This window comes from Crinia signifera, chromosome 3 (genome assembly GCF_055691185.1).
Source record: "Crinia signifera chromosome 3, ASM5569118v1, whole genome shotgun sequence".
NCBI lineage: Eukaryota > Metazoa > Chordata > Amphibia > Anura > Myobatrachidae > Crinia > Crinia signifera.
In genome coordinates, this window is record NC_139219.1 from 45,098,721 (window position 1) to 45,113,018 (window position 14,298).

Sequence of the window (14,298 nt, forward strand, 5' to 3'; positions counted from 1 at the left end):
TATGTGTATATTTATAGACCATCATTATTATATTTGTTTCTACAGTGTCTTCTGCTTGGTTTAGTAATGTATTATGTTTAGTCCTTTTTTAATCCCTTTGGTTTATTTTGTATGTTTATGTGATAGGTATGGCACTGTATTTCTATGCACCTGCTTTTTTGTTTATGTATTTCAGGTTGCCATGATTACCTAGCACGCCAGCACATGTCATTAGCTGACAATGCGATATGGCTGATGTGTGCTGGTGTTGTCATGGAGACAGGCGTGCACTGGAGACACCATTGGTTGACGCTCCGTGTATTTACGGCTTCTGGTGTTGTATTGCCCATGGACGCGTGTGCGTGATGTCACTAAACAGAGCCGGCATGCGGTTCCTGCCCTTTTGGCTCTTTTTTATGGGTGACTTCGGTGTACAAGAGGTATTACTCAAACCTTGCCAGGATCTGGAAATCAGTCTAATACAGTGAGTATGAGCAGAACTTGTTTGGTTATGAAATTATTGAAATTCATTGAGCATGCTTGTGATAGTACCTTTGCCTCACCCTCTTCTTCCCAATGGTTCATTATTCTCTGTAATCAAAAGACTATTTAGCATGACTTCTTAAGCTCATACTTGCCTACTTTAAATCTAGTTTCAGGGAGATTATAGTTGGTAGTAAAATATTGCACAGCGCCCCATTGAGGGGGCGTGTCATGCTCTACCAAAAGGGTGTGTCTAGTTCCATATATGGAGAGATTGTGAAGAGAGATTGGGAGGGTGGCATCTAGAAGCGTGGGTGTGTACTGCTACATCTGAGACGAATCTTGCAAAATGACGTATATCCAAATGTACATGAGCCCCAAAGCAATTAGTAAGAGCTACTTTACTTGGTAAAGTGCTGGGAAATGGTGCTGATGATTCAGTGTAAATGTATCTATCTCTCATTCCTTTTTTCCCTAAATGAGGGAGATTGCTAGACTAATGAGGGAGAGAGGGAGATTGCTGCTATGTCAGGGAGTCTCCTGTAGAATGCAGGTGGGTAGGCAACTATGCTTAAGCTACATACTTGCCAATGCCGGCAGGTAGGAAGTGACGGCAGAGGGGGGCGAGGCCATGCTGTACCGTTAATGAGGTACTTCCTCTTCTGAACTTTTCAGATGAGGGAGGGTTTTTTTTAACGATGTGCAATAGCTTGCATCATTATCATGATTTGAATGTACACACTAGACGAGATAGTAAAATATATCGCTCTAAAAAGCCCTTCTATTACTCGTGTATTATGTATTGGGCTCTATTTAGATTTTTACATGAAAACACAATTTTAGTGGGTATATTGCAAATACTGCTGACCTACCACAAACAGGTGAAAGTCCTGTTTGCTGCAAATCTGAACTGTCCAACAGTAAGAGATCACAGATGGAAGGTATGACATTTGGGAGTTTATTAAGTAAGGCTGGGTACACACCTATGGATAGTCTGTAGATGGATCAGTACATGTGCAGTTGTGACGGCAGCAAGCATTTACATGGGCCCTCCCCAGTTGTGCTGCCAACTACCATTGGCTTGTGCAGCGAATGTAAGGGTGGTCATTGCATCGCTATACAGCCTGTAACATGGATGTTAGGAACTGATGAACTCTCTCATGGCAGTTAGGGGTCCTTTTAACTCCAAGGCTTTGTGCATAGATCCCTTGGTCTCTATTTATCTCTACTTAATTCCATTTTTTTTGTCCTGGTTAAAATGTACAGTGAAATATTGTCCTGAATAGAATTACAATTTCCTGTAATCAGGGAATAAAATACTGGTGCTATGGAATATCTTGGCACTACATAAGTAGCTGTTAATCCTTTGGGCAGTATTCAATGAGAATTTTGACAATGTGCAGCGAATCCTGTTTAGGATTCGCTGCACATTCGCCACTGCCCGCCGCGTTCCGGAGCCTCGCTGGCTCCAGTATTCAACGAGTCAGGGGCTCACTGCCCCTGACCGGCGAATTTTAACTCCTGCGGCGATGCCGCAGGGAGCCTGAGGACGGCGGCAGGCAGGGAGATGGAAGTCTCCCTGACTGCCCCAGAACGTTTGTGGGGGGGAGGTGGGCTTCCCGGGAGCCAGGCAGCACAGGCTGCCCCCCGGGATAGCCAACAGGGGAACGGGTATTCACTACACCCGATCATGCATATGTAATGATCGGGTGCAGTGAATATATGAATATCTAATGAGCGGCTCGGCTCCCGGCCCCCTGCTGGCTGCTCTGTGTAAAAAAAATATATATATATTTTTTTAAATTAAATATATATTCATGTACTTACAGCACATGAATAAAAATAGCATGCCCCTCCTCAGAATAAAATTCCTGATTTTTTGACACCAAATGTAAAAAACAAAACACTTTATTTTAAAAGTTCACATTCCACTTCACCATAAAAAGATAGCGATTGCTACTCGGTGAATCATGGCGATAAAAACCTTGAAATGTATTCGCCATCTGGTCATTGAATAGGGTGATTCACCGTTTTAGTAAAAAAATCGCCTTACAGCACAAAAATAGCACAAAATCGCCATAAAACATGGCGAATCAGCCTCATTGAATACTGCCCTTTGAGTGCCACTAAAAATGCCAGCGTCTCTCACATTTGTTATATAAATTCAAATTACAAATGTAATGTAAATAACGGCAGTACGGATGGTGTAATGGTTAGCATTACTGCCTCACAGCGCTGAGGTCATGGGTTCTATTCTCACCATGGCCCTAACTGTGCGGAGTTTGTATATTCTCCCCGTGGGTGTCCTCCTGGTATTCCAGTTTCCTCCTACAATCCATAAATATACTGGTAGGTCAATGGACTCCCAACAAATGAACCCTAGAATGTCAGTTTGTGCATGTACATGTGGTAGGGAATATAGATTGTAAGCTCCACTGGGGCAGGGACTGATGTGAATGTTCCAATATTCTCTGTAAAACGCTCCGGTATATGTGTGCGCTATATAAGAAACTGTTAATGAATGAATAAATAATAGATTAGATTTCCTATATAAGGTGAACATTACTGGTCATTATGATGAATAATAATGTTTGCTTGCCAATTTTCACATCTATTTTGACAAATTCACTTGGCACTCAAAGGGTTAATACTACAGCTACTACTATTATTATGAATAATAATAATAATAATAATAATAATAATTAATAATAATAATAATTAATAATAATAATAAATAACAACATTTTTTTGCTTCAAATGGGGTAAAAACCCTGTAAATGGAAACACAGGTTATGAGATAAACACTGGACTATACCTTCCAACTGAGGGGGGAATTTGCTAAGATGGGAGTTCTATTTCCGATGGGATGTTGCTATGGGGCAACCAATCAGAATCTACTTCTTAGCACCTTCTAGAAGATAATAGATAGAATCTGATTGGTTGCCCATAGCAATATCCCATCGGAAATAGAACTCCCATCTTAGCAATTTCCCCCTGAGACTCTGTCCTGCGATTTCCTGCCCTCAGAGATGGACCTGTCTGTCTCTCACTGGTCTTCTCCGCTGTCCGTTGTCCTGCTCCTTACTGGTCTCTGTCGGCTGCGGATAGGTGTGGGTACGTTACACACACGGTTATATCCAAATGAGTGTAACCAAGTGTGCAACTGGGATTTTTACAGAAAAAAATATCAAACATAAATTGTGATAAGAAAACCGTTCATCGTGGGTGCTTTCTTCATAGCTTAGACACATTTCTGCTTCCTTGTTTTATTTCATTTATTTTATTTCTTTTAACTATAAACTGTATTTAAACACCAACTGCCACATAAACACATAAAGGCATCTACTAACACGTAAACACATCTATTATTTATAGATAACATGTTAGCAAGTGTCACCAAAATTTAAGTGGAAACATGTTATTAGTTGATGCATACATATAAACGACCATTTCTTTCAGCAGCCAGAAGGGGGCGCCAAATAGCAGCAGATAGCAGCAAGCTCAGCAAATGTAATCATGAAGTTATTTTGTAATATATTCTGCTGCTATTAATGTTATAGGTATTATTTAGTACGTGAATATTTGTCAGTGCCATCCGGACTCTCCAAGGTAACGACTGTATTTTGTACATTAAAAAAAATGTTCACTTATATGGCTGGGATCACAGAAAAGGTTTCTTGGCTAACAAGTGGCCAGTTCGAATGCTTTCGATAGGTAGGCAAGCAGAAATCCTTGTTTCGGCCCTGTCTATTTCTAGTGTAGATCATTGCCACTTCTTTCCTTGTAGAATTCAAAGGGTTAAAAAATAAATACCGAACCAGCAGAACAAGGAGCTGCAAGTGTGTTTACACATGCAGCTCCTCCCCAAAACTGGAGAGGAATCCCACTGTCAATGGGACTCGCCTCAGCCAATCAGGTTCGTGGTCCACAGGAGCTCTGCACCTAATAGGCTGTTCATTTCCCATAGGAGTCCATGGTATGAAAAGAACATATGCTCCTAAGGCGGTTCCCAGCATAGAAGCCAATGTTATGAAATTAGCATGGGCTCCCATGATGGGAACCTGAACACAAAGATAATTGAAGAGATCGCTTTGGATAAAGTAGCATGTTTAAATTTGTACTTCATTCTGGGATCAGTATACAGGTTAAAGTGGAAAGAGTGAAGAAAGAGATCAGCTCTGAGGGGTTAGCTATAAATGCCGGTGGTCAGTATATCGATGGTCAGAATCCTGACAGCAGAATCCCGATGGTCAGATTGATCCTGATGATTATTCTAACCCTATCCCATACCTACCAACATTGGTGGCAGTGTATCCAGGCATGCATCCAAAATTAAAGGGCATGGTCTACCAGTTGGGGGTTGCTGCCTATGCCCACGGCGCTCCGTGAGGCCGCTCCTCGTTTTGCTGCTGTTGGGGGCATGGCCAGTGCTGTGCAGCCTAAACATCATCTCCCGCAGCATAAGGTCCCGCATACAATAGGCCGACTTGTCCTAAGGACAACTCAGACCCAATTCTGCTGTGAGCTCACATATGATCTGGCACTTGATGTGCCATTTTTTACATATGATAAATTGCCTTCCGGGCGGCCGCTGATTGGCTGAGAGAGCTCTCAGCCAATCAGAGGATGGCTAGTCATTTGACGCTTTTAAAAAATATTCTTAATGCGCCCGTCCCGCTGATCACCTCCCGCCCCACTGCTTCTCACCGGCCGCTGCCGCTCACCACCCACTGCCTGCTCCACTGCTCCACACCACCCACTGCAGAGGTAGGACACGCTGAAAGGTGTGTGCCAGCGGTGCGGTATCGCTGGCACACACCTCAGAATCAGACCAGATACATTGTGGGTGCTAAAAAGCACACACGATGTGCCGCTGATGGGTCCAATCCGACTCTGGCAGGTTCAATCTGTAGTGTCTGACCCAATGCGCATGGGACCGTTCTTCAGGTCGGATGAGGTGTCAAACACATCCAATTTGGACCAATTTCTCGGCCCGATCTGTTGGATTCAGGCAAAATCGAACCAAAGATGGTAAGTGTATGGGGCCCTTAACCCTAAATTCCCCTAGCGTCTAATCCTGCTGTCAGGATTGTGACCACCAGGGTTCTGCTGTCAGCATTGTGACCACCAGGGTTCTGCTGTCAGGACTGTGACCATCGGGGTTCTGCTGTCAGCATTGTGACCATCGGGGGTTCTGCTGTCAGGTTTGTGACCATCGGGGTTCTGCTGTCAGGTTTGTGACCATCGGGGTTCTGCTGTCAGGATTGTGACCATCGGGGTTCTGCTGTCAGAATTGTGACCATCGGGGTTCTGCTGTCAGCATTGTGACCACCAGGGTTCTGCTGTCAGGATTGTGACCACCAGGGTTCTGCTGTCAGGATTGTGACCACCAGGGTTCTGCTGTCAGGATTGTGACCATCGGGGGTTCTGCTGTCAGGATTGTGACCATCGGGGTTCTGCTGTCAGGATTGTGACCATCGGGGTTCTGCTGTCAGGATTGTGACCACCTGGGTTCTGCTGTCAGGATTGTGACCATCAGGGTTCTGCTGTCAGGTTTGTGACCATCGGGGTTCTACTGTCAGGATTGTGACCATCGGGGGTTCTGCTGTCAGGATTGTGACTATCGGGGTTCTGCTGTCAGGATTGTGACCATCAGGGTTCTGCTGTCAGGTTTGTGACCATCGGGGTTCTACTGTCAGGATTGTGACCATCGGGGGTTCTGCTGTCAGGATTGTGACCATCGGGGGTTCTGCTGTCAGGATTGTGACCATCGGGGGTTCTGCTGTCAGGATTGTGACCATCGGGGTTCTGCTGTCAGGATTGTGACTATCGGGGTTCTGCTGTCAGGATTGTGACCATCGGGGTTCTGCTGTCAGGATTGTGACCATCGGGGTTCTGCTGTCAGGATTGTGACCATCGGGGTTCTGCTGTCAGGATTGTGACCATCGGGGTTCTGCTGTCAGGATTGTGACCACCTGGGTTCTGCTGTCAGGATTGTGACCATCGGGGTTCTGCTGTCAGGATTGTGACCATCGGGGTTCTGCTGTCAGGATTGTGACCATTGGGGTTTTACTGTCAGGATTGTGACCATCGGGGTTCTGCTGTCAGGATTGTGACCATCGGGGTTCTGCTGTCAGGATTGTGACCACCAGGGTTCTGCTGTCAGGATTGTGACCATCGGGGTTCTGCTGTCAGGATTGTGACCACCAGGGTTCTGCTGTCAGGATTGTGACCATCGGGGTTCTGCTGTCAGGATTGTGACCATTGGGGTTTTACTGTCAGGATTGTGACCATCGGGGTTCTGCTGTCAGAATTGTGACCATCGGGGTTCTGCTGTCAGGATTGTGACCATCGGGGTTCTGCTGTCAGGATTGTGATCACCGGGATCCTGACCTTATGGGATCGCATTATGACTACATCATACATTGAGGTTGCAGCAAATACATATATTCTATAATATGTTAAGTAGAAGCGGATCGGTTGCTATGGGCAACTTCTACATGCGCCCACTCTGGAACTTATGATGGCAATATATAATTGCTAATAAATAGCTGTAGAGTGAAAATAATAATGCCATAACATTTTCTCATCTATATTTCCCAGGAAACATCAGTCCTCACTTCATCAGGGCGCATTTCACAGACCTCTCTCTTTCCAAAATAATTGTTTAATGTGGCTTGTTTGCTTCTATATAGAAGTTCTAGCTGGAGAATGGAACAAGCTTACTAAAGTTTCAAACCCACAACATTTTTTTTTTAACTTTTTACCCACAACAGTTGAAACCAAAGTTTGAACTTTCTTCTGAGTAATTTTAAGGACTGTAGAGATGAGGAATGCAGTTTGGATGATGCCTGTAATAAGTCTGTGCTATAGTCATTTATTCACCATTGTGCTGCTGTTATTGTATTAAAGGGGAATGTCTACATTTCTTAGTGTTGATACACATACAGAACGTGGGCACAGGAATGTAAACGTGGTGACATGGACCTGAGATTGGCATACTAATGTCAACAATTTATTATTCATTTATTATCAGTTATTTATATAGCGCACACATATTCCGCAGCGCTTTACAGAGAATATAAATCAACCCTGCCCCAGTGGAGCTTACAATCTATATTCCCTACCTAGAGGCGGATTGGCCCACAGGGAAACTGGGCCATTTCCTGGGGGGGCGGTCCAGATTTCCCTCTGGCTGGGCCGCCGACCGTGCTTCCAGGGCTGGCGTCATCCTATATATGCAAGCGGCCGCAGCCTTGTCACAAACGGCAGCATAGCCCAAAACAAATATGGCCGCCGCATATATGCATATATTATATGCACATATGCGGTGGCTATATTTGTTATGCTGCACTTTGTGACCAGGCTGCAGCCGCTGGTCGCTGTTGGATGATGTCACCAGCGAGCAGACCGAAGCGTAGCGATGCGGCGGACGAACCTGAAGCTTAGTGTCCACCCCCCCCCCCCAGGTCAGTAGCTATCCCCCCCCTCTGCCCCCCCCACCCATGGCCATAGCGTTAGCACACCCCCCCCCACACACCCCCCACCCCCCCCACCCCCGGGCTACTGTTCCCGGGCCAGATTTTGATCCCAATCCGCCCCGTCCCTACCACATGTACACACACATTCATTATAGGGTTAATTTTGTTGGCAGCTAATTAACCTACCAGTATATTTTTGGAATGTGGGAGGAACAAGCTCGGAGAGAGTATCTAAACTTTGCACAGTTAGGGCGGGATGTATTAAAATGCATCGCCACCCTTCGCCGCCCCCCCGCCGCGATGCTGCCGCATATGTACGAACATATGCGGCTGGCATCGCGGTGCGGTGACCCCCGCAATACCTGTACACTGGTGTGCGGGGGGTCTCCGTCACCTCCCTGCCGCCACGCTCTCCCCTCACGCCAGGGACAGCTAAGCAGGCTGTCCCCGGCGCTTCCTCCTCCCCCCTGCAGCCGGAAGGATGTCCGGCTGCTTCACTAGGGGGAGGCAGGGCTTACCTTCCGGGGTCCAGGAGGACCCTTCAGGAAGGTAAGCCAGAGGGGGGGTAGGCGAGGCGGCGGGTTTGCGTCGGCGTCGGCGGGCGGCAAAAAGAAGCCCATAGGCTTCTATAGGGTATCGACACCCAAAGGTGGCGATACCCTTCAGTGCGGTATCATTTTTGATACATTGGAAAATGCTGTAAAACCGGGGTTTTACCGCATTTTCCATTTGATACATCTTGCCCTTAGGGCCATGGTGGGTATTTAACCCTTGATCTCAGTGCTGTGAGGCAGTAATGCTAACCAGGGGCGTAGCTAAGGGTTCGTGGGCCCTGGTGCGAAAGGTCAGCTTGGGCCCCCCCCCCCCCTAGTTTATCAAAGTGCCCCCCCCCCCCCCCCCCTAGTTTATCAAAGTGCACCACACCAATGGGTTTATTTATTGAGCAGGCAAAACTCATCATGTTGAGTATATCGTCATACCCAACACACCTTGTTTTACTTTCTTAAATCCCCCTGGCAAAATCAAATAAAATTGGCAAGTTTAAAAGAAGCTGCTCAGTAAGTCAAGTCCCAAATACAAACAGAGGAGACTTACCTGTAGGCGGCGGCGGTCACACCCCCCTAGGAAAGAACTCTGGTTGGAGCATATGTATCTCAGGGTTGCCTACCTGACCTCTCCTTCAGGGAGAAAATGCTCTGTTCCTGGACTTCCCTGGTAATGTATGACTGCCATCACCTGTGGTGAAACACCTTTCTTATCAATTACCTATCTCCCCACAGGTGATGGCAGTCATACATTAACAGGGAAGTCCAGGAACAGAGCATTTTCTCCCTGATGGAGAGGGTCAGGTAGGCAACCCTGACAGATAAGCTGGTATTGTACCATGCAGACACACACACATCACATATCACTACAAGCTGAAACAAAGGGTAATGAGCCTGCATTATAAATGAGGGCGCACCAGACACCCAGGGAACCACTAAGCATTAGATGACACAGGTGTGATACTGTGGTGAGTAGATGATCAGTGAGTGCAACACAAACATGCCCCCTGACCTGAAATGTCAGCTGCCTCCGTTACTTCTCCTAGTCCTAGCTCTGGACACTAGAGACAGGACTCAGCAGCTGTGCGGACACAGGAGGCAGTAAAACGTGTCCCCACTTCCGTCTCAACTGAGGCTCCAGGTCCTGGTTGCTCAGTAAAACACGCAGCTGAGTATGACAGTGCTGGGCGGGACGGGACACGGTGGCCGTATATGAGCTGTGATTGGCTGCAGCGGCGAGCCGCTGCAGCCAATCACAGCTCATATACGGCCACCGTGTCCCGTCCACAGCGTGACGCACGCGGGCCCGCAAAGCAGCACTGGGAACGGGAGCGTTCTGTTCCCTTCCCTCTTCCAGGACAGTGGCGGGGGTTGGGCCCCCTGGCTCAGGGGCCCGGTCGCATCTGCGACCGCTGCGACCCCTGTAGCTACGCCACTGATGCTAACCATTACACCGTCCGTGATGCCCTTGACAGAATGTCAACATTCTGAATGTCACTCAAATTTTGCCAATTGTTTTGGCAGAAAAGTTCTTACAATAATAAATGATAATACTGAAATGTTTAGTGTTTATTATCCAGCAGTGCTTCTAGAAATTGGTGTAATCAGCTCATCTTTGAACATTAGAACTAAAACACATTATTACAGTCTAACACCAGATGGCGCTGTGAGCAATGTTTTGAGAAACAGATACTTTTTTAGTGGTATCGGAATGAACATTGCAGTAATTTGCAAACTGTAAAATTCGGTAAAATCAGATTTGCAGATGTACAAACGTTATATGTTACCGTATAAGATTAGTTTACATTGTACCTAGGTTATACTGTGACGTTCAAATGTGCAGATAATAATATCACAAATAGTCTTTAATAATTATGTAAAAAAAAGGTTACATTAGGCCCCCATACTCTATGTGTTTTCGGCCCGATTTCACCCGATTCTGTCATATCGGGCCGAGAAATTGGGCCAAATTGTACGTGTATGACATTATGGGTGAAATTTAATAGGATGAGAGATTCAGAAAGTGAGAGATTTTTTTAAAGCGGCAATCATTTACACTGCAAAATCAAACTGGTTTCACCCTCGATCGAATGCGCTGTCCCATTCGCATTGGAGTCGGACATGCAGAACCTCCGACCTCCGAGTTGGACCCCCTCAGGGCGGCGCGGAACAGGATTGCATGCGATACATCACATCAGAATTACTGCATGCGATGTCTTGCATGTGACCCTGCCACCCAAATCCTGGGTGGCTCAAGGGGGATCGGATGCGACTTCTCCCTCGGAGATGTCGCATAGTGTATTGGGGCCTTTTTTAAATTCACCAGATTGTGTGAATGACCTAATGTCCTTGTATTATGTAAAGTGTAAGAAAATATTTTTGGTTTGAAATTGCAGTTTAGATGTTTTCCTAAAGCTAGTCTGCTGCCTTCTGTGTTTGTGCATGTGTGAGAAAGAGATGTAGTTTCACTCTCTGCCAGCAGATGGCAATAGATAGATATATAGTATATAGATGATATGCACTTGACGATCAATGGCCTGGGGGGTCATTAACAATCCTCTCCCTCGACTGTACATGAACAGGCAACGGAATGGATCATTAAGACCCATAGGAGCACGCATCAGCCACTGGTGGGAGCACATACACTGGGCGATATATTGAACAATATCACTCAGAAGGGCTCAAATGAGCGATGTTGGTTATTTTAGCCCAGTGTGTTTCCTTTGGGGCTTTAGTCAGACTTTAGCAATCTGTGCCTTTCTGTCATTGATTACCAAACTTTGGGGTTTGTAGGTCACATCCCTTTCTGCTGTAGGTCAACTGATGTGCTTTCAGTATAGCCTCAGGCCCAGCCATTACATATTAAGGAGTACATTTACTATCATTCGTGTTCATTAGAGATTCAGCAGTTTTTTTCTAAGGCCGCATCTCTGTAGTTTAATAAACAATAAAAAACTGTCAGTTTGCTTAAATATGAATTAAAATCCCAGAAGAACACAAATATACAAATCAACTGACCATCAGCCAAACTCAGCCCCCATATTTATGTAACCAACACCATGCTCCACTGTTAAAAAAGTGCCCTTCCCTGGTGTACAGCTGCGCATCCGTGGTGTACAGCCGCACTGTCCCTAGGGTACAGCCACCCTTCCCTGGTGTACAGCCACCCATCCCTGGTGTACAGCTGCGCATCCGTGGTGTACAGCCGCACTGTCCCTAGGGTACAGCCACCCTTCCCTGGTGTACAGCCACCCATCCCTGGTGTACAGCTGCGCATCCGTGGTGCAGAGCCGCACTGTCCCTAGGGTACAGCCACCCTTCCCTGGTGTACAGCCACCCATCCCTGGTGTACAGCTGCGCATCCGTGGTGCAGAGCCGCACTGTCCCTAGGGTACAGCCACCCTTCCCTGGTGTACAGCCACCCATCCCTGGTGTACAGCCACCCATCCCTGGTGTACAGCTGCGCATCCGTGGTGCACAGCCGCACTGTCCCTAGGGTACAGCCACCCTTCCCTGGTGTACAGCCACCCATCCCTGGTGTACAGCTGCGCATCCGTGGTGCACAGCCGCACTGTCCCTAGGGTACAGCCACCCTTCCCTGGTGTACAGCCACCCTTCCCTGGTGTACAGCTTCACATCCGTGATGTACAGCCACACTGTCCCTAGTGTACAGCCACCCTTCCCTGGTGTACAGCCACCCATCCCTGGAGTACAGCTGGGCATCCGTGGTGCACAGCCGCACTGTCCCTAGGGTACAGCCACCCTTCCCTGATGTACAGCCACCCATCCCTGGTGTACAGCTGCGCATCCGTCGTGCACAGCCGCACTGTCCTTAGGGTACAGCCACCCTTCCCTGGTGTACAGCCACCCATCCCTGGTGTAAAGCTGCGCATCCGTGGTGCACAGCCGCACTGTCCCTAGGGTACAGCCACCCTTCCCTGGTGTACAGCTGCGCATCCGTGGTGCACAGCCGCACTGTCCCTAGGGTACAGCCACCCATCCCTGGTGTACAGCTGCGCATCCGTGGTGCACAGCCGCACTGTCCCTAGGGTACAGCCACCCTTCCCTGGTGTACAGCTGCGCATCCGTGGTGCACAGCCGCACTGTCCCTAGTGTACAGCCACCCTTCCCTGGTGTACAGCTGCGCATCCGTGGTGCACAGCCTCACTGTCCCTAGTGTACAGCCACCCTTCCCTGGTGTACAGCTGCACATCCGTGGTGCACAGCCTCACTGTCCCTAGTGTACAGCCACCCTTCCCTGGTGTACAGCTGCGAATCCGTGGTGCACAGCCGCACTGTCCCTAGTGTACAGCCACCCGTTCCCTGGTGTACAGCTGCGCATCCGTGGTGCACAGCCGCACTGTCCCTAGTGTACAGCCACCCTTCCCTGGTGTACAGCTGCGCATCCGTGGTGTACAGCCGCACTGTCCCTAGTGTACAGCCACCCTTCCCTGGTGTACAGCTGCGCATCCGTGGTGTACAGCCGCACTGTCCCTAGTGTACAGCCTCCCTTCCCTGGTGTACAGCCGCCCTTCTCTGGTGTACAGCCACCAATCCCTAGTGTACAGCCACACATCCCAGGTGTACAGCCACCCATCCCTGGTGTACCGCCGCACATCCCAGGTGTACAGCCACCCTTCCCTCGTGTACAGCCACCCTTCCCTGGTGTACAGCCACCCATCCTTGAGGATCATAATTTGGGAAACACTGTTCCATAGGAATTTTCACTTTCCTATATGACCATTACTAGTTATGGAAACTGTGTCTTCTCCTCACAGACATAGGATTCTCCTAGCGGCCATACAATGAGGTCACACAATGCTTTACCCACAGAAACACGTTATTACTGAATGACATAAATCCCAACAGTGTTTTATTTCCCAGGTATTTATTGCCAGTTCCCTTTGATTATTAAGCGTCCTACTTTTCTCCTTAATTTCCAGCTCCACACCTCAGCAGGCAGAGGATCGTCTTTCAGCCAGACCCTACTGAGCCGTCCAGCTGCAGCAGTGACATTGGTATACTCAGTGCTGTGCAGATGCACAGTAATGTATCGCAGGACTGCTGGCTGTACTGCTGCCTGAGATCCTCCATGTGAAGCAGCCGGTATCACTTTTATTCTCTTTGGGATCTTTCATTGAACTTTAATAGAGCACTTAGGGAGGCATTGGGGGGAGGAATAATATCTGCTCTGTCCGCAGAGGCTTCGTCTTATTTATTATATTACCGATACTTTATAACTGCAATGCTAAATATACTGTCCCCCTATACATTGTATCAGAGCTGTGGGCACACCAGCCTCCTGCTGGGGGATTGAGATGAATCTGATGGAACCAGACTTTTGTAGAAATAAAATATTCTTGGACTTTTATGTGTTATCTGCTCATTGTCACCTATAAACCATCTTATATTATTGTTATTATGTGTTTTTATTATTATTATTATGATGATTATTATTATTATTAGTGTTCTGTTATGATTATGATTATTATTATTATGAGTATTATTATTATTAATATTTTGTGGTTTTATTCTGATTATTATTATTAGTGTTCTGTTATGATTATTATTATTATTATTATTATTATTATGATTATTATTAGTGTTCTGTTATGATTATTATTATGATTATTATGATTATTATTATTATTATGAGTATTATTGTTATTTTGTGTTTTTATTATGATTATTATGATTATTATTATTATTAGTGTTCTGTTATGATTATTATTATAAGTATTATTATTATTATTATTTAAAGGTGAATATAATTTAGCGAGGTGTCTTTGTATAATGCATTCTGAACCCTA

The 14,298-nt window shown here is 46.7% G+C and overlaps 1 long non-coding RNA gene across 1 annotated transcript in view; it reads left to right on the forward strand.

Annotated features, from left to right (window-relative positions):
• The window catches only part of LOC146062475 (uncharacterized), a 54,523-nt gene extending 40,686 nt beyond the window's left edge, over nucleotides 1-13,837 (forward strand). Inside the window, exon 4 of the long non-coding RNA XR_014471340.1 lies at nucleotides 13,432-13,837. This is a non-coding gene — a long non-coding RNA (uncharacterized LOC146062475). The remainder of the gene's footprint in view (nucleotides 1-13,431) is intronic.
• The last annotated feature ends 461 nt before the right edge of the window (nucleotides 13,838-14,298 follow it).